General features: G+C 35.4%; 1 long non-coding RNA gene across 2 annotated transcripts in view; it reads left to right on the top strand.

The window, feature by feature from the left end:
* Positions 1-20962, top strand: part of LOC118170616 — a 233999-nt gene that overhangs the window by 114985 nt on the left and 98052 nt on the right. The window contains exon 3 of one of the 2 annotated variants that reach the window (XR_004752804.1): positions 8418-8623. This is a non-coding gene — a long non-coding RNA (uncharacterized LOC118170616). Of the gene's footprint in view, positions 1-8417; positions 9551-20962 lie in introns of those variants that run through there. The other variant, XR_004752803.1, reaches the window with a different exon arrangement.

The raw sequence follows: 20962 nt of genomic DNA, 5'->3' as shown, positions 1-20962 counted from the left end.
TCGATCTTTTTCTTATAATTGTATTTTCCAGAGAAGTACATTTGCAATTTGCATGTGAACTGTAAGGCAACTGTGTTTATCCTATGATTGTTGTCATTTTGGGATTTCTGTAACTGAATGTTTAAAGCATCTTTGTAATGGTTATTGTGTCTTGAAAATTCAGGGATAATTTCAATTGGTATTTAAGCCAGTTAATTGTGTTCCTTAACAGTTCCATTAACTGCTTCAACAGTGACTGCTAAAAGATAATACATAAATGCTCACTGAGCCTTTAATTATGGCATAAATACCATTTCAATTCATCAGAATATCATCTACATACCTTCTGCAAACATCATTTCTTTAGCTGCAAGGAGAGGTGGTCTTGTTGGGCTGTTGCATCCCTGTAACTCTTGTGCTCCCATTTAGCCTCTGACTGCATCATTTTAAAAATGAGTAGAACTGCTTCATTACCAGAATGTTATATTCATCTGTAGTAAAGAAAAAAAAAAAAAAAAAAAAAAAAAGAGAGAGAGATGATAAAAAGTGGGTTTTTTAACACGGTAATATAATTATTCCTCCATTTAAGTTTATTGCCCATCGACTGCCCCCTCTATGAGAACGTCAGACCCAAAACTATAATTCAGGGATTCCCATCTGGTAGTCTGAATTTCTGAGTGAGGAAATGAGTTATTTCTACTATAGAAGTTTGTCACAGTTAGGACTATTTCAAGGATGTCCTGGTTTGCATTCAGGAAGTTTTCGTGCTATCCATTAACAAGAGCTCTGGAGAATAGCTGTTCACAACGATGACCTCCTCCACTGAGTTTGTTTCCAACAGTATCTGCAGCAGGTGATTTTAACTTATACTGTATTTAGGGTGACAGCTGTCTATTCAGGTGATTGAAAGTCCCATGGTTTGCACTTCTTCATTCCTTAATGTCCCCTCACATCCTCACATGTCACAATCCTGTGCCATTGGTTAACATTAGGTTCTACTTGTCAATTTTAACCAAAGAAAGAAAGCAATTTTCTTCAAGGTTATTGTAAAAATATAATGAAATTGAGCAACTTGTAAAAATGTTATGATACTCTATTTTCCAGCTTCAGACAGCTTTAACAATTTCACTTTTCTGAACTCTTGTATATGTTCTCTCCCATTCAGAAAGCTGTTTTTTTGTTGTTGTTGTTTTGTTTGTTTGTTTTGGTTTTGTTTTGTTTTTTGGGGGGTGACACTTATTTATTGTAAGAGGTACTCCACTCTGGTTAGAGTGCTGTGGCCTTCCACTGCCTCGGACAACATTCCTGTCTGGGAATGGGCTGAACTACTCTGCTGTAGTTTTGCTATTTAGGTTAGAAAACAATGTGTTTATTACAAAAACAGTATTGCCTTTTAAACCAGGAGATCTTGCTGAATAAACGGAGATGGCAGTCTCCACCAGAGTTTGCTTACGACATACTCTGTGACAGAACCTCCATGGGCTATCAGCTTATCTTCTCATTTTCTTGTCTAAAGTTTGTAAGCTTTTCATGACAGTTGCTTATCATGTGCAAACCATCAACTCTGAGGGTTCTGAACAGTCCAGAAATAATTCCTATTTTGCACTCAGTAGTATTTGTAATGTAAAGAGCAAATTAAAATGTTTTGTGTGCTCAGATCATTAATTGTTGACAGAGGGATTCTTTAATCTACTTTAGGTCTGTGCACATTGTATCTGAAAATAGCATATGTATTAGTTGTTATGCTTTCCAGTGCTTCTGACAGTGAAAGACAGGACGTGGTAGCTTGACCTGGGCAACCTGCACTAGGTGGCCCTTCCTGAGCAGTGGGGTTGGACCAAATGACTTTCAGAGGCCCCTTCCAACTTAAGCCATTCTGTGATTCACCCTGAGTTTATACGAAAAAGGACCTTCAGCACAACTCATTACTACTATGTACTGAATTATCTTTGCTGAACTAGTATATTCATCATATTGATGTGATAACCTCTCTGCTTCCCATGACTAGTGGAGACTTCTTTGGATTACGCACTTGTGTTCACCTTGAGAAGCTATCACTATTCTAATATTAAAAAGTATTTCAGTGTCTCTTAGTACTTATGATTTGAACAGGATGGTGGGATGGTAAGCTCTCTGCTTTAAATGCTAAAGTGTTAGTGGAGACTTTGTGTTGCAGGGGTAGTACTTCACTAGGAAGATGCTATGCTATGGTGACTTTTTCCCGTTGACAGCTTCTTTTCTTATGGGTGGCATGTCTTTTTTTTTTTTTCTTTTTTTTTCTCCAGAGTACCATTTCTATTCAACAATTTGTTAAAATAAAATCACATAGCTAAATTGCCAGTGACTGTAGTACACCATGTGAGATAAAGGCTCCTAAAGCAGAGGCATATTTTCCCTCTACTGTCATGTGGATTTGCAATTCTTCATTATATAATATGGTAAATTACAGAAGTTGTAACTAAATATTACATGATCTTGTGAAAATAATAATAATCCTGGTAGACTATAGCACTTCCCAAGAAAGGATCCTCAAATGTTATTTATATCTCAGAAGATGTAAACTGGCTCAGCTGGGGCAGAAATGACCTACCTCAGCCAGAAGGTATTTATTTGCCAGGGAAAATAGTACTGCTTTACTTCTATAGTATATAATTGTACAGGATATTTGAATTAATTACATTGAAATATAACTAATGAGGTGACCTTATTTCACAGATTTTGTATTAACCAAATTTAAAGTACACTAGAGAATCTTTTTATATAAAAGAATGGGTTTCTTAGCAAGTCGTGTTGGTGTTTTGTTGTTTTGGGCACTGCACCCTGTTTTTTTTTTTTTTTTTTTTTTTTTTTTCCTTTCCCCAAATAGAGAAGAAATAGAGTTCACACGGAAGGACTTGATTTTTAAAGTGCTGCTTTTGAAATTCTCTGGTGTAGTGGGAAATAGGGAGGGCCATGCTAGTTTTTAATGTCCTGGGAAGTTAGGCACTGGCTAGCATTCAAAAAGTATTTCTAATTTTAAAAAGAGCAGATGCAAATTTTGGCATTTGTTTTCTAAACTTAACATTTTTCAATTCCCTTATTAATAACAAAACTGAGGGATGGCTTCTTCAGTGTTATGGTGCAGTAAAGCAAGATCATCTTTGATATTCTTCACTTTTCTGAATAAGACTTGTAATAAGCAGACACAATTATAGAGATGTCTCATAAGCACGAAGTTCTTGAGACCAGGTTGATCTGTAGAGCATGGATAAAGCCTTTATTTGTTTGCTAAGTGAAAAGTACTGCAAGTAAAAGGGGGGACTTTATTATTCAGCTCTGAATTTAAAACTTACAAAAACATCTTTTATGATGGCAGTTATTTCTAGATAATTTTAAAAAGTCACAAAGTGGATAAAGAAACCACATGACTCCCTAGCAAATTGGCAAAAAATGTGCCTTTTCTGTATAACTAAGCATTTGTTGGAGACAAGCAGTATAAAATACAGAAGTGTCTTTCTGATAGAACCTGTCTCTAATAGTCAGCAATTAAAAATGCTGCATCATTTAGAAATAACCTTTCCACATCCTGTCTCAACATGCCCTCTAATCTTTAAATATGTTAGTCATTTAATGTAGTGGGTCAGAGGATAATGTTAAACTCTAAATCAGTCTCTTCTCTAATCTTTCTAAACCTTTAAAGCCTTCTTCCAGAGAGAATTGAAATTACTAGAAGGATTTTATCAGCCATTCAGTGTCAGTACTTGCAGCAACAGGACGGACAGTTTCTTTCCATGTGCTTTTTGCTTACATTCATAAAAGAAACAACTGTATCCGTTACTTTTCCAATCCAAGTGGTTTATACCCAATGAGAAAGTGAAAGACATATGCCGTGATCTCTTACTTGCAATTTCTAATATCAGTTGCACGTTTCTTAGCACCAGCTTCTAAACAACAGTGTTTCATTACCAGCTTTCATCTTTAAGAGCTTAATTATTTAGAAATAGTGGTACATTAAATTAATTACGTAAGCCTTATTATATACCTTTGTGAAAGAACTAAAACATATTTAATTCTAGATGGATAGAAAAAGAATCACAGAAACTTTAACACTCCTCTTGTAAATTACATGTGATATGGGCATTTCTGATGCGTGACCTAATTATCATGGAAGTTGAATATATGAAATCTAAACTGACTGTCTGATTTAACAGTATTTCTTTTGGTACCAGAAGTGATACTGCTGAAAAAGAATGGGCCAGAATAAAAAAAAGAATGGGACAAAAATAATCAGGTTTCTGCCAGTCTTTCTCAGTTAAAATATAGGTTGAATTTAATGGAAACTGTTTTGGTAAAACCCTCTTATTAATAAAATCACTCCCACTCAAGATAATGAAAAAAAATCTCACTCACCAAAGTTAATGGGAAAAAAAAAAAAAAAAAAAAAGTCTCACTAAAATCAAATTGCCCTCTATTTTATCTGAAAATTTTGCACAGGGTAAGGAAAAGGCTATGAAAATACAGAAAAACAGAACAATGGTCTCCAAGCTATCTGATAATGCCAATGAGAGGAATAGTGAGAGCTTCTAATGGCAAAAAATGTAGTCAAATGTTCTTTCACTTGTTTGGTCTACTTTTATTCATTTACTCAAATTCTGTTAGCAGATGGACTAACTTAAATATAGGAGTCATATCTTTTTTGATTAGCATTGAGTTCTTGAAGAAGATGGGGCTGGGCTATTTCAGGGAAGGAAAGGTGTGAGAGCTCTGAGGATACTTGAGAATAAATTCCTTCTTTTGTAAAAGAAAGGGACTACAAATGATCTTGAAAACATAGCAGAGGACGTAGAGAAGCAAGGTTAATGTTGGCCATAGCAGACACCTGGGGCTCCTCTAATCTGTTAATTATTTTGCCTCACTTACAGGAGAAATTCACTTATTGCATCTTGTCAGAAGCTTTTCAATAATACATAATGAATTAACTAGAAGAAGGTTAACAAAACAGTATATATCAGCACATAAACCTTTTCCATTAAACACTAATGGCATGAATTGCCCCCCTTGCTTTTCTTTTAGAGATAAGGATAGAGTCATTAAAGTAATTTTAAATATTTTATCACCTTTAATGTACTCGTATAGACAAGACTTTGTGATACAGTCTCAGACATAATTCCTAAATGAGCTCTTTCCTTCACAAAATTACTCATTAAGCTGTCTAGAAAGAGATGCATGACTGTCTACTCAATGCAAGCATTGTCAAACCTCTGATATGTTGTTTTATGTATAATAAAATTAAGTGGCCTAAACTATGTAGATAAAAACATAAATGACATTAAATTATAATTCCTGGAGCTAACTGAAAACCTGTCTTGTACACTATGGAAAAATAAGATTCTTGTTTTCATAGGTGATGGTTCCTCTCATTATTATTGACATGAATGGCCAAGGGGCCACGGCAACTTGTCACCCATCTGAAATGATGGAAGAAAATAGAGGTCAACTTTCCTCCCAGGTTCCCATATTCTGGACCTCATCAAAGCCATTCTAAATTTACTTCTGTTACCTAAGATATAACTGATGAGGTATTCTCCGTGGAGTAACTAACTAACTGCTATTCAGATCACAGGTTCTACCTTGATAACTGAGAATTTTTTCCTCTTTTATAGGTTTTGTCACAATGTGGCATATTGTGGAACAAATCACTCCTAACCTGTAGGAAGAGACCTTTGTTATCTTGCTTTCCAATGGAATTTGTGTCTGAGATGGCTGGAAGGGCTAACTGTCTTCAGAAGTAATACTTAATTCATCTAGGAAGACTAGCAGCACAGACTTCCTCATGTAAATAGTACTTTATACTTCCTCCCAAATGCCTCGGGACCCGTGAGATATGAATCTCACTTGGCTTTGAATGGTATGAATCTATTTTCTCAGGATAGTTTTATGGGTAAAATGGGGGGTCAAAGCAGTTATAGGTTTTACCATATTAGAAAATACTGATCTTTCCATAGCAAATTGCCTTAAAATAGGTATTATATAAAAATAATTTGTGAAAAGAAATTGATAGTTTTGCCCTTCTGCAACACATTGAAGAAAGAATCTAGTCAGGAGACAAGGCAGTGAAAATGGTTAGGTCTGAATGTCAGACCGCTACAAATGTTTTCCCTTCAAAACAAAGTGGTTTGATTAAGTTCCACTACTCTTCATTTCTAATTCCTTCTCAATAAGCAGGACTGCTTTCCTCCTTATCAGTATCACACCCACAATTCTTTTCTGCCTGCTTATGTTCACTTGATACCATATGAACAAGATATTCATTTTTCGCACCTACAATACCTTTGTCCTTCAGGACATTGCAATATTGAAGTTAACCCTGTGCTTCCTCCCAAGAGAATTACCAGATGAGTAAGGATCTGATTAAAAAAAAAAAAAAAAAAGGCTGAGGTTATTAGTCCACTATGAAACCGGACAAAGGAAAAGGGTAGAGAGCAAGGTAAATGCCATGTGTCATACAAGTGAGATGAAGAATTAAGTACTCCTTTTCTAGGAATTGCAAAACCCACCTTTGTTGTGACTCCCAGGTGGCTGAAATGGAAATACAACTGCAGCCCTTCTCTCCTTTTTGACCATCGTCCTTACCCACTGAAGGCGTGAATCCAATTCAGCACTTGGCATTGTGAAGTCATAAGCTAGATAAATGCACAGTCTAATGGCCCACTGGTACTTGCTAAACATTAAACTGTAAGAATATTATGTCTTAATTTGAATTGTGTGCTCCATAAGCTGTCAGCTAAAAAATAAAACCAAGGTCAACAGTTGCTGAGAAGTTGTGGAAGTAGTCCAGCATTAACTACTTGTTGGTAGTAAAGAACAGAGTAATCTCTATCTAAACCACTCTTTTTGGAAGCGTGTAGGGCAATATGCATCTCATATGTATGTATCCTTTCTGTCAACTCTACTGATGCTGCTTGTTATATCTTCTACCCAGCAAGTGCTGATTTGTGACAGATGCAAGGGAATGCCAGAGAGATCTTTTGGAAAACGTCTTTCAAAGGGTTCTGGTTATTCATTTGAGTGAAGTAATGTGATATCAAGACTTTTGTACGAGGTATAATAATAACGCTTACAAAAATCAAAGGCAGCTCAGGCAGAATGGAGAACATTCCCAAAGTATAGAACAGCAGCCGAATGAAAGAGCAACCCTTATTCCTGCAAGTGCTAGTCAGGCATATGAAGAAATTGAGATGGACAGGTGGAAATGTACTAGGGAGAAACATGACTTGAATGATCTTTCTATTGGGTACTCGTACAAACAAAGGATATACATGGATGTTTTTGCTTCAGTTTCATGCAGTTGCCCCTCATGGAAGTGTTAGCATCCTCTGTTTCTAGGTTGTTGTGGATAAAGAAGTAAACACTTTGCCTGAAGCATGTATGGGCTAAATGGGATACCATTCGCCTCCTGTGCTTTCAGGATTTTTGTGTTATTTTGAGATCAGAAATCTTATTTCTTGTTATTTTGTTTTGTTTTCCAGACACCTTAATTAATATAAATTAGGTTGGAATATATATATATGTATATATAAAATAGGGACTAAACCATACTTCTGTCTTGAGTGACTAGGTGAAGGAATTAATTTCTTATGTACCATGTACTTAATAAATTCCACATTGTGAAGTTGCTTTTCAAGCCTAAGAGCTTGATATAAATATATATATATGCGTACAGTAATACTAAAAAATAATACATATATAAAAATTAAACTCCAGTTTGTGCAGCTGTTTTTCACTATTTCTGGGGAAAAAATGTTCTCTGTAGAATACAAAATATACTCAGGAAAGAAATTAAGCTATTTTTATATACTTTGAACAGTCCAAACCCTAGAGAAGTTAGGACTTCGGCTACCTTTGTGACCTATCCTTAGCAATCTATTTATGTTCTGCAGTCTCCAAGTACCCTAATAAATTCTAAACTGACTGGTTATTTCTAGATTCTTAAAGATAATTCTCTACAAGTGCTTGATTTTCTGTGTGTAAAGAATGCCTGTCACCTGGCAGTGAAATCCATTTCAGGATTTGAAGTGAACAGGAGCAGTCAGCAGAGTCATCCTTAGGCTATTGCCTAGAGCATTAGAATGAGTAAGGTAGTAATACTGACTCTAGGCTTTTGTGCTCGGCTGTTATGCCAATTCTTCTCTGTTTATAGGGGACAAGTCCATGTAGTATCACTACATAATGCAACTAAGCCATTGCAACTGCTCATTCATGCTGCACTTTTGGCTTTTCCTCCATTCCACTGCTTCTCCTTTCCTATTCCTCCTCCCCTCCTCCCCGTGTGTCTCACAAGCATGGATTGAACCATGACAAGATGTGGTCTGTTATGAGATCGTTTATAGTTGTCTAGGCTGAGCTCTGCCTATTTTTACATTTATGTATTTCTGAAGTTCTGTGCTCTCTATTTACAGGTATGGGATAAAACTTGTGCCATTTAACCAACTCCTCCCTTGTCTGTGCCTGGCCAGAAGATCTGCCGTAGCATCATCTTTAGTTGAAGGTGACTTTGGCTTTTGATGATCCAAGACGATCAATGAAACTTGGAAAGATTTAAGATAGACAACGATCCTCACTAACATCCACAGACTCCTGAAACAGAATCAGAAGCCCTAGTAAGGTACTGTTTTATCCATCTCCCCACCTTAAAATTCTCAATGGCCCACTCACAGAGCTCATCATACTTCATTGATCCTGCTCCAGAGTGTTGTTCTGCTGCTGCAGCAAAACTTTGCAAAGCAAGATTTCCTCAAGAATGAGAAAAGGGTATTTTTCCCTCATTCTTGAAGCAATAATCTTGAGCTGGTTCTCTTACTAGTGAATCCTGAAAAGAGTTTCACGTTCCTGACCCCAGCACCTTACAGTGCTAATTTCATTTAAGGACATTTGTTTTTCTAATGAGATTCATAATTTTCTCTATTGAGAAAAAGAAATCCACACGCAGAGAAAAATTCAATCAAAATTTTTCAAGAACAAGATTCCTGTTTCAGGTAATCTTCATCAGAGTATCTCATTAGATGGCTCAATAGAAGGCAGAATGGTCTTTAACCTTCTGCTGCACAGACTAAGTGATAAACCAGATGCAGGATTTCAAATGTTTTACTTAATCATGACTCATAATGAATGTTTAATGATGGAAGAGGGAAAGGGAGAGACATTCATATTCTTTCCATTTCCTCTTTAAAATGGTTTCAACTGACCTTTCCTAAACGACCCACAGATTAGGTTCCTAATAACTTATAATTAATATTTTCCACATGATGCTCAACATATGAAATCTGATGTCTTACTTCTTTCTAATACCCAGCAATTGTTGTATTTAGTCACAGCTTATGAACTTGACTAAAGCAGTGTGTGCAAGATCTTCTAAAATTTCTTTTTGTAGAAGGTGCTACATAAGTGCAATTTGCCTTCACAGAATAAATGAAGATACAAATTGGTGTTAAGTGTACAGAGTGTATTCAAAATACTCCTTGGTATTACAGTAAGATTATTTTTTAACAGATTTTTGCTTGAAAGGTATTAGTGATTACTAGGAACATCACTGCAAAATCTAGAGACTGATATATCTCTTTCATCGTTTTTGCATGTTAAATTTAACAAAAAGCACATTTACAAAGTGTTCATAATTTTTCAGTAACCACAATGTTTATTGCAGAATCATAATTATAGCTTTGGATGTATTTGATCTAAAAGTAGGTAAGTCTGTAACAACAAATTTTTTTTTCAAGATTTAAGGAAGAGCCAAGGTTATATCTGGACACAATTAGCACAGAAATCTATGTTTTTATCTATTCTGTTTGCAATGAGTCTTTAATTCTAAAATGCGTTATATGTAGGTAGTTGAGGAATGAGATATAATGATATTTCACTTTGCTGCAATATATTCAAAAGTGACAAGTAAAATCGAATCTCAAGCAGGGGCTTTCTACAAAATAATAACATACAAAAATAAAACACACCAGGATTTAACAAGTTTAACATGATCTGAAACAAACTGATGTCTATAAAATTAGTATGGAAAATGACCTCAAGGAAGAACTTTTAGAACAGTTATAAGCTTCAGGGGAATTTCTTTCTGCTGTTCAGGCATTAAGAGATTTCTTTGTATATCTCTCAAGAAGTTGCAAGTTTGGTGGTTTTGTGATATTCTGTAACAAATGTTGTTCCAAAATGGTTCTACTGTAACTCACTGACAGTTATGGTAATGCAGCTGTTATTTGCTTGCAATATTTAGAGAACACATTAATTGACCAACACAATAAAAATACTATTAGGCCGCCATGTAATCTGCTGTTGAGATATTTTGTGTGTGCTTGTGGATAGAGCAGAAAATCAGAAAAGCTTTACACAACATTAACACGAGTTCAGCTGAAATTCTAAATACTCTTGGATTAGCATATTTTGCCTTCACAGCTTGTGTTATTACATGATAGTCATATTAAACAGAGAGGAAGTCAGGATATTTTGGTTCATATTTTATAAAAAGCATCTTAAAATGTAATATCACAACTTTATGGTACGCTATACACATTTTTCGAAGAAATGTTGGGATTTCTTTGATATATGTGAAAGAGGACTTATTTCAAGTTAATAAAATTGCATATACTCTGGGATCTATATCCCAAGCAATAACATTAATAGTGGAGATTCCTTTCGTTTTGGTTAGTCATTGCAAACATATTCAGTTCCAAATGATAACAAAAATATGCAAGTTTTAAATTAAAACTGTTTACAAATCACACACACACACACAAAAAAAAAAAAAAAAAAAAAAAAACAGGTATTAAAAAGGAAAAGTGTTACTAGCTCTGACTCATAGAATTGATGCTAAATCTGTGACCTTTGAAGTCCACAATTGCTTACTAGAACCTGTATTTTCGCCTCTGAATTTCTTTACTGGGCTTACTTAAGAACTTATATCAATCCTTCAGCTAAAGGTCACAGTGTTGTGCCACGTTATCTGGATTTTTATTATTTCCTCATAAACTATGACATTTATAAAATGTCAGCATCTAAGGAAATCAGGCCTATATGAACATGGAAGAAGAATAAAATCTGCTTACTTTGGCAATTCCATCAGCATGGTTCAGAGTTATAAATGTTATCACAATGAAGAATGCATTGTTTTGAGTTGTTCACAGGTATTAGTGATTGTTCCTCTGGATAGACATGCATGTTTAGTACACTTAGAAATATAGTAAAGCGTATTATACTTTAGATGGATTAGATGGATTGTGCAATATTCAGGGACCACAGAAAGGTCTTTCTTGTCAGAACTTACACTAGATTTGGTTCTCCAGTTTTCCTTTCCTAGTTCAAACCTGTACTGATCCATACTCAGGGAACTCATTTTGCCACCAGAGTTCAGAGATAAGTAGATCTGTCACTACCAGCTCTCATCCCAGGCTTCAGCAATAAGGGAAGTTCTTCATCTCTCCTTTTCCCAAAATATAACCTTAGTCTTCATCAGTTTTTACCCTTTTCTGAAACCAAGGGTAATGCTACTAATAGTAACCAAAGTTGTACCAGATGAAGCCTTCCTCATTTTTTAGCAGCCTGTGTACTACCCAGGATTATGAATCCTCTTCGTGCTTCTGGTCTTTTTTCTTCCTGAGCTGCTTTTTCTGTCTTTTGCCATTAATTGTAGCTGGGCAACACACAGCCAGACCAAAATCAAACATACAGGAAGGACTATGTTAAGATAAGCTCCTGTGTTAGTACATTTGATCAAAGTTCTTTTAACTCATCCTTTTTCAAAGGATAACTTAAATACCAAGACCTGAATCACTTACCCATATTTGAATGATATGCTCCTGTAAGAAAACCAACCATTGTCCAAGCCTTTTTCCTTCCATGATCAATACAGAAATGCTGGATTGTCAGGATCCAGCAGTTAACCGTCAGTTAACTGGAACATCTTAACTAGTCTTTTCCAAAGCTTAAATTGAAAGTAAGCATGAGTCACTTACCAGTTTTTACCATAGCTCCATTAGTGATTTAGAGCAAGATGTTCGTTTTTTTTTCCACCTTTATTTTGCTGAATTTTACCTCTACCCCCAGCCTTAACGATATTTGCAAGAAACAAAAACACTGATCCTTGTCAACTGCACCCCTCTTTTAAATACAACGGGGCATGAAAGACAAAGGTTTTCAAACCTTTCCTGCAAAATGCGAGTGAAACATGAGATTTAATGTTAGCCTTTCCCATATTCAGATGATCCGCAATTTATTTGTGGAGTAAAAGGATAGTTGTAATATTAGTGAAATAGCAGAAGGTAATGTTAGAAAAGAAAAAGAAAATAAAAGAAAAAAGGCACAGCAGAGGAGGAAGAAGAATAAGCAACATCAGTGGCTGAGGCAAGCTACTTTCTCTTGCTTCCTGCTGTCTTTTTTTTTTTTTTTCTTGCTACTGAGTTACCTTGCTGCCCTTTCGGGCTCGCCCACTGACCCTCATCTGAAATAGCACTTTATGTTCCTGTGAAGTGAGAGAAAACACTAGTGTTTTCCAACCAGTATGCGCAGGCTTTAAGTGATAATACACTGCGTCGCCAATGAGGTGTTAGGCACTTGAGATCAAACCTACATTTATAGTGTCATAAAAATCCACTGTCATCATTATTTTTTTTCCTGATGTATAGCAAGGTTGAGATCTGAGAAAGTAAACATAGCTCAGATGGCTAACCTGTGACTGTTTTTCCCAACTTTGGTTCAGTTAATTTAAACTTATCCTTAATCATGAGTGCTCTAACCCTTGAGAAATGCCTACTGAAATCAGAGGCTTACAGCCAGGACAAAGAGCATCTCTATTTTTCCTTTTAATTTTTAAAATCTGTGTTTAGTCAGGAAAAGGAATTGCAGTTGTTACATCCAGACTGCTTATTTCTAGATTCTGGGCACAAGCACTGACTGCACACCTTGGGCATGGCTGGAGGATTAAAGGGTCTGGTTAGGAACCAAGCAGAGACCTAGGCTCAGCTAAGGGGAAATGCATGGCAGGAAAGATTCATCTCCCTCAAACCTGTTTTCATATTTTCCTATGAGAGTTCCAGGTGAAATCCAGAAGCCCCACTGTGAGATAGTGAGATAAGGTAAGTACGTTCCCTTAGGTGTGTTTCATGTCAGGCAGGAGGAGAGAAGTTCATGGGCATGAAATTTTGGAAAAGAGTTTCCTAATCTGTCTGACAATGAGAAGGTTTCTAGTGGCCTTTACCAGAGGCAGAAGCTGGTTATAAATAAGGAGGTAAAGTGGTAAAATAAATAAATAAGGGAAATGTGATTTAAAAAAAAAAAAAAAAAAAGTAACTGATAGTAGGAGTGAAAAAGTAAACAGAAAAAGAGAGAAGTGAAAATAGTAGATTGCAGGGGAACATCTGGAGCCCAGTAAAAAGGGGGTCTTCTGGTGAATGGGCAAATAGATTTTCTTTGTGAAATTTGTTGCAGTGACTTGTCCAGTTCTTACAAAATGAAAGGCATTTAATGAAGAGAGTAGTATCATACTTATATTTGAAAAAGCCTAGGAATTGCAAAACAGGTCAGATCATAAGCTTACCTCTTGGAAGGCTTTTGCTAATTGTTTTTTTACTTAAATCCCAAAGATTTTATGGTCGTGTCAGTTTATTATTTAATGTAAATTTAGTGTAAGTTTATTATTTATTATCTATCATTGAGACTTTCTGTTAAAGTACAAATAATAACCATGACCAATAAGCATTATTTAAGTGATCGCAATGCAAGAGAATGCTGAATATAATGAGAAAAAAAAAAGGAGTGGGAACAAGTAATCAGTGAATACAGGGCTGGGAAGTGAGGGGATCCATCTCAAAACACATCTGATGTATTTGTGTACACTTGACTGTGTTCTTGTGACTGCATTTATTGTCAGTGGAGAATGGGACAGTGATTTATCCTGTTTGTAAAACTGATACCTAAACTAACACAATCTTTTCTTTCTTAAAATTTCTTCCATTTTCTATTAATTAGCTCCAGTTCTCTATTTGCATTGAGAAGCAGATCTAGGCTTGTAGTTACAATAGTCACATGAAACAGAGGAAAATATATTTGGTATCTTTTCCAGTGAAAGGAAGCTAAAAATCGTCGGGGACAGATTTCCATTTTCTTCACACTTACTAATTCAACAGATCTGTGGTTGCAATTTAGTGCCATTTAAATTGCATTTTATGGCTTTTATCACTATTTTTATTCTAGAAAGTGAGATTCTGATCTCAATGCCATCAGTGTAGAATACATTGCAGTTAATGAGTTACTTAAGTCAGGAAATGGTCTACAAGCAGTCAGTATTGGCTATTAAGAATTGGGCTTAATATCCAGCTACGGTATCTTTGCTATAGTGTCATTGCAATGAGACGTTGAGGAAAGTAGGAATTTTGTTGCTTTTATTCTGATAAGGATGGTGCAGTTATAGCTCAAAAATAAATAGATAAATAAAATAAAAATCATTATCTTCAGATGGATTCCGTATACCAGAATATTTATTGTTGCTGAAATACCACTGCTGTAAGGTTGACGTAGGTAGTACATGTATTCACAAGAGGAAAATGAAAGTTTGTTTTAGAAATAGTTAAATCTTCCAATGTATGCATTCGTACACTTGATATGTGCTGAGACAATAGGTGCGTTGTACTTGCAATGTTGTGGAAGTGCACAGAAAGCAACATACGTTTGCTAAAATGCAATATTTTCCTCAGGAAAACATCTTAATATATTTCTGTCTACTTCATGCTTCACTAGTTCCTCCAGCATTATATCTTACATCCTTCTCATTCACTTTATTCTGTTCCACTGCATGATGTCACTAAATATTTTAATTTCAAACTTTCTTTTGCTCTTTCTCTTCCAACACATGAGACTGACAAGTCTTTTCTACTTGCCAGTATAAATATCATTCTGCGCCTTTCCCCAAATGTGTGTACTTTTTTTGCTATTTAAATGTAGAGGACATACTAGTATGTTTAATTTTGAATTATACATGAATAGTTTTGCATGTTTACCACTAAATGCACTAGTTCTTTTACTTGTTACTTCTTATCTATCACACCATATCACACCATATTGTTTAGGCAAGTTCATATTCAGAGGAAGCAGGTTCTTTAAAGAGTTTCTTTACTTTTGATGGAGCATTGATTTATAACCACTTCTTTACATTAGGCCAGGCCTAATGGATGGGGCCTACCTGATCTAGTGGGTGGCATTCCTGCCTATGGCAGGGGGGTTGGAGTTAGATGATCTTTAAGACCCTCCCAACCCAAGCCCTTCTATGGTTCTATGATTAACAGCTGTGTAGAGAAGAAGAAATAACTCATTATTTTCAATACAATAACAAGGTTTAGAAAGAAATGATAATTAAACTAGGTAGAAGTATTTCAGTATTTACTAGTATCTATAATCACTCAGCCTTTTTTGATTTGGTAAAATTTGATTTTATAGATCCTCTTTAGGTTATATGTGACATTTGGACACTGCAGATGAAGTGTTGGTTTTATGTTGTGTAATTAATCACACAAATCATACAGTGCTGTTTCTGCTCTCTGCTTCAGAACTTTAAAGCTGGAAAATAATGCAACATTCAGCAGGTCTCCAGCAAGTTATTTTGAAGGGAAAAAAAAAAAAAAAAAAAGTGTGTTGGATATGTCAGGAATCCTAACACAAAGATTTTATTTATATCACCAAGTTTAAATATTCTCTGTGATTCTATAAATTGCACTGGAAAGATTGGTCCACTGGGTCAGCTCTTGCAAATGTCTTTTGAAAAGTTTCTGCTGATTTTCTTGACAGAGTGGTTTCAGCATGTGTCTTAACCCACTGAAAAGCAAAGAAATTCTGCCTAAAAAGGCAGGTGCTTGAAATCTGTAGGGTCCTATATTCTTCCTAGACTGTGGGACATCTGGCTCATCTTTTCAATTATTTCAGTAGTGCTGCGGAAGGAATCTAGGCAAACCCTATAATTTTATATTTTTCTTCCTTCCTAGAGAAGCACATCATGCTTTTGATCTCACGCTGTTATTCTCATCGCCTTGTACCTGGAAATTGCAATATTGTTATAGCAGTTGTCAATTGAAGTGATTGCTGCTGGGATGAGACTCACCCCATCTTTCCCTTTGTCCTTACCTTTTGATTATAGTATTTTGGTTTACACTACACAGCCCAATAATATGTGTGCGCAAAGTTAAACAACCACAAGTGTGCAGCAACTGCCTCTGATAAATGCATCCTCCAATCAGTGCTAATAACATTATGATCTATTCTCTATTTAAGGAATTATCCATTGGGAATTTGAGTGGATTCTGACAGAAATTATACAGTACTGTAGAAGTATTCTGGAGGGATCATCTGCTGCTAGTGCTTCTCTTTGCTGTGTTCTGCCAGTCTGACTGTCCAAGTTAGGAGTCAATTGGTGTTCTCCTGTTTGAGGTGAGAATGGAAAAAAACTGCATATAAGCTTCTGGTGTACTGATATTTGAAGCAGTGGTGTTACCAAACAGATAAAGAAAGAGGGGCTTTATTGAAGGGTGAATAGTTTGTGGAAGAATGCAGAACCATTGCTGAAGAAGAGGAACAAGTGTAGAAGCATGTCCGTAGGTGGGTATTGTGGATCTCTCTGTGAAATCCCTGGATATCTCTCCAGGCTGCTCTCTGGTGAGGAAAGCTGGCCAGTCAAGACAGGAGACTGGGCTCCCATGCACCTCTGTGTATTTGCAGCTGATATACAGGAGGAAGGACAAGTTCCTTGTCATTCTAACAGACACTCAGAAAGCTCTGTTACAAGAAGAGAGCATATCTTCTTCCCATTGTGGGATATTTCTACTGACAAGATGAAGCAGGTCCCTGTGGGCTTGATCCAGCACCTTGGAAATTAATAGAAACATTTTAATTGCTCTCAGAACTGTCACGTGCCTAGAAAATCATGACAAGGGGCGCTAATGTAATGTTTATCTTTCCACATACCACTTCATGTTTCTCCATACTGGTCTTTCTACCTACATTTTTGCTGCCTAGTCTTTCTTCTGTCTACACATTAGATTTTAAAACATTTGAAACATTAATGAGTTAATAAGTATAATGAACGTAACATTTTTATTACTAAGGGCTAAGGAGCTAAGGCTACTCAGTGTTAGGGTTTTGATGTAATTATTTGCAAACACTGAAACAGATTTTGAAGGTGTAATTAAATAGTTGAGATGTTCTTGACTTGCTTTTTCATACTTTTCACATATTTTGAGATGGTGTGTATATAATTTATTTTCATAGCATGCTAGTGTCACTGCTCTTTTTACCTTTAATAATCAAGATTACTTAAATCATGTCATTATGAAGTCCACTAGAAATAAAAGGTTACAACAGTAAAAGGTTCATGGCCTTACTAAGAAATAAAACAATTAATTCTCAGTTCTGCATTTTCTGTCCAGCCTCTTTGCTATGTGTGAAAGAAGTTGGCATACCTGCCATCTGTCAGCACTCTTTCATCTGTGTCCCATTCTTGCTCATGCTGCTTCACCTGTGAGCTGAATACTCATAAACACAGTCCATCAGGGTTACATGAATACATCCTGCTGCAACAGCAGGAGCTTTTTGAAATTTGCTTGTCCACTGCATTAAAAATGCAAATGATTTTGAGCAACTCCCACTCTTCATCAGGTTTCACTGAAATAATCCACTAGTCCTTTGATTTATCTTGAAATTACTGAATTATGATAAAATAAAATATATAAAAAATCATCCTAGATAAACACAATATCATAGAAAGGCCTCAAAAAATAGAAGTAATAAGAATGAACTGTTCTGGAGTATAAGCTAGTTTATGGGCAGAGCCATTTTATCTAGGCAAGGATCCATTTGAAGTGTGAACGATATGGAAGTCAAAAAAAAAAAAAAAAAAAAAGATTTAATGCACGTTCTTCTGCATGACTTTGATCAGTTATCAAAATCTGTATAAAGATCTAAGAAAGTCGTGGGAACTCTGACTCTTTTGAATGAAGAGAATAAATGGACATGAAGGAAAAAAATATTTTCTTTAAATACAAAGCCTATTTTATGTGTATATATTACACTTGTCATAAGCTTTTTCTTTGTATTAAGAGATTCTGAAGAACCTAACATTTTGTAAATGGGTATATTCTAGGAATAACAGAAAATAGGTCAGAAAGAGACCTTCAGTGATCATCAGTGGAATTCCTGTGCTCTGAAGCAGGCTGTCTTTCCTGGCAGAAGGTCTGCACTGGTGGAAGCTTCAAAAGCTTCCTGTGTAAATCTAGTCTAATGCTTTATGTCTTCATTTATTCTTGTTATTCTACTCTGTGATAAAAATGAGTGAGGAAAACTCAAGAGAAGTCCTTGTTCTTGTGGGGTTCTCTTTCTTTATTAGATCTTTGCTGGTTTGCATAGCCCTGTCGAAATGCCCACTGATTTACCCACGAGTGAATGTTCAAATGTGTGAGGACTGTTGATTAACGTGTTCTCATGGCATCAAGCTAAACAAACAGATTCTTCTGAGATTGAGATTTGAAGTAGAACTGTTAATTTGTAACTCTTTAAAGATAGCACCTTTTTCTCTTCAGTACTGTCCTATGGTAGATTAATAGCCATGGAAGTAAGTGACTTCATACTGACAGCAATTGGAAATTTCAGGATAATCTCTTTTAACTACCTTTTTTTTTTTTTTTTTTTTTGGCTAAACTGGCAACTTCTGTTTTTTAAGTGTAAAAGCAAACAAACGAATCTTCTTTATTATTATTTTATTTTTTTCACTGTAACGGTTCATTAGCAATACTTTTAGTTGATTTTCATTAAGTAAGGACACAGCCATTCATATACCCTTAAATCCACATATCCATAGGCTCAGAAGAGATGCAGAGGCAGTCAGTCTAGATCATGGTAGTCATCGGCTTGAATTCTTTTTCTCTCACCTCTCCTGCCACATCATTTGTTGCAGCTCACCCCGAAATCTGTGCTTCTGTTCTTTGGGTATAGCCTGAGTGACCACAGCCTTGGGCTTATAAAACTGTTTTCAACTGCTTTCTTGCCTGTTTATTTTCCTATTTATTATTATTATATTGTTATTTGTAATTCTATTTATTATTCTATTATTATTTTTCAATTGTTTATTTTTCCATTATGTTATTCCTCAATATTATTGATATTTTATATGAATTATTGATATTATTATATCAATGATTTCAAATATGCATAATCTTATCTCTTTTTCTTTTCCAAACTTCTCTAATAGAAGCAACTAGAGTACTTCTTTGAGACACATAAATTCCTCCTGACATCGTTTCTTAGCTGTAAGCGCATGCTGGCATCCTGTACACTTAAACATCTAAAAACCAAATTAAAGCATAACACTGACCACTGTCTCTGCAGTGAGGAAAGAGTAAACAGCTGGGGCAAAACTTTAAAACCTGTGACCTATTGTAAATTCCTTTGCAATTGTTTTAGAACCTGTGATCTTTCTGTCCTTAGATGTTCAGAAAGGGATGCTTTTGATATATAGCTCTGATAAGAGGCTTATTCCATTAAGCTGTAGTGATTCTAGTTTTCATGCATCATTTGACAGAGAAAATGAGAATTTGCAGAAGTAATAGCTAATGTAAAGTATATTAGGTTGCAATGCATTTAGACAGGTAGGAAATAAAGTTTATGTATTATATTATAGATGGGCTTGCACATTTTATTATATGTGCACAAAAGAGAATTTTTTGTCCTGCTATTTCCTATCAAATTAAAAAAAAAAAAAAAAAAGTACCTCTGTTTCTGAAGTGGGCTGTATCCTCTGTATTTCTTAACAGAGGTTAGGATTTCAATTTCAAACAAATATTCTTACACAGATCATAAAGATTAAATTGAAATTGGAAGGAGAAAAGGAAAGATGTAAGCAGAAGTATGAGGAAAATAAAATGGTAGTTGACTCAAATAATAGTTTTACTAGTTCCGTATCCAACCTAATATCATTATACATACAGACACCACCTTAATGCTTAAATAATGCTTGTGTGACAACATTTTTTTTCTGGGCTATTTTAAGAGCTTATCAAACTTTTTCTCACCCTACATCCTAAAGTTCACACTGAAGAGGGATTTCTTCACTCTACACTTCTGTTTATGAGAGGCTTGGAGAGGAAAGTATTGTGAGTATAAAAGAAGTGCGTGTAATTGCAATTTAATTCATGCCTTTGTATCAGAAAAGAGTGGTAGAAAAGTGTAGAGAAGTAGTTAAATAATTTGTTGCACAGTGAATTGTGAAAGTGACTTACAGTGACAAAATATATTACAGTCTATTAAAATATCCAAGCTTTTTGGAGGCATCATGAACAGTGAGGTGATAGATATTTCATTCCTGCAGCACTTTAATGCATCCGTAGTTTGATGGCACTTGTATGCAATAATCAGAATTTCCTATCAGAAGAACCATTTACTATTATTTACAAAGGAGGAAATGAATAACTTAGGATGTCACCATTTTTGTAAGGAAATTAAATGACTATGGCAACTTCTATAATGAAGTATAAGCAGTATTTTAAATTGTGCTGTTCACATGGCTCTGCATAAGAAGTTGGTTTTCATGTAGCAATATGATTAGTTCCCACAATCCAGAAACAAGACGTGAAGAAATAGAGGGCCAAAACCTGCATTCCTTCATATCATGGCCTTCAAGGAAACTTGGCTTAGCAGGATTTCATGAATAGGCCACAATTATTTTTTACTAGTGCTGACAGTTTCCTGGAAATTTTATCCACTTCAAAATATATTTGCAACTGCACTGATAAATGAACAAAATATTTTTAATTTCTTTGAAATTAGTTTTTCTCCCAGAATCCCACAATAGAAGAAGAAAAGGAAGAAAAAAATGTGTGTGAATCATTAGCTGAGATGTTCCCCTGCAATGTGGGGATGAACCCAGGTTCATCTCAATTCAACGTGGTTTGGAAGGAAAAAAACCTTC

Source organism: Oxyura jamaicensis, chromosome 8 (genome assembly GCF_011077185.1).
Source record: "Oxyura jamaicensis isolate SHBP4307 breed ruddy duck chromosome 8, BPBGC_Ojam_1.0, whole genome shotgun sequence".
Classification (NCBI taxonomy): domain Eukaryota; kingdom Metazoa; phylum Chordata; class Aves; order Anseriformes; family Anatidae; genus Oxyura; species Oxyura jamaicensis.
This window is presented reverse-complemented; position numbering and strand designations above follow the sequence as displayed.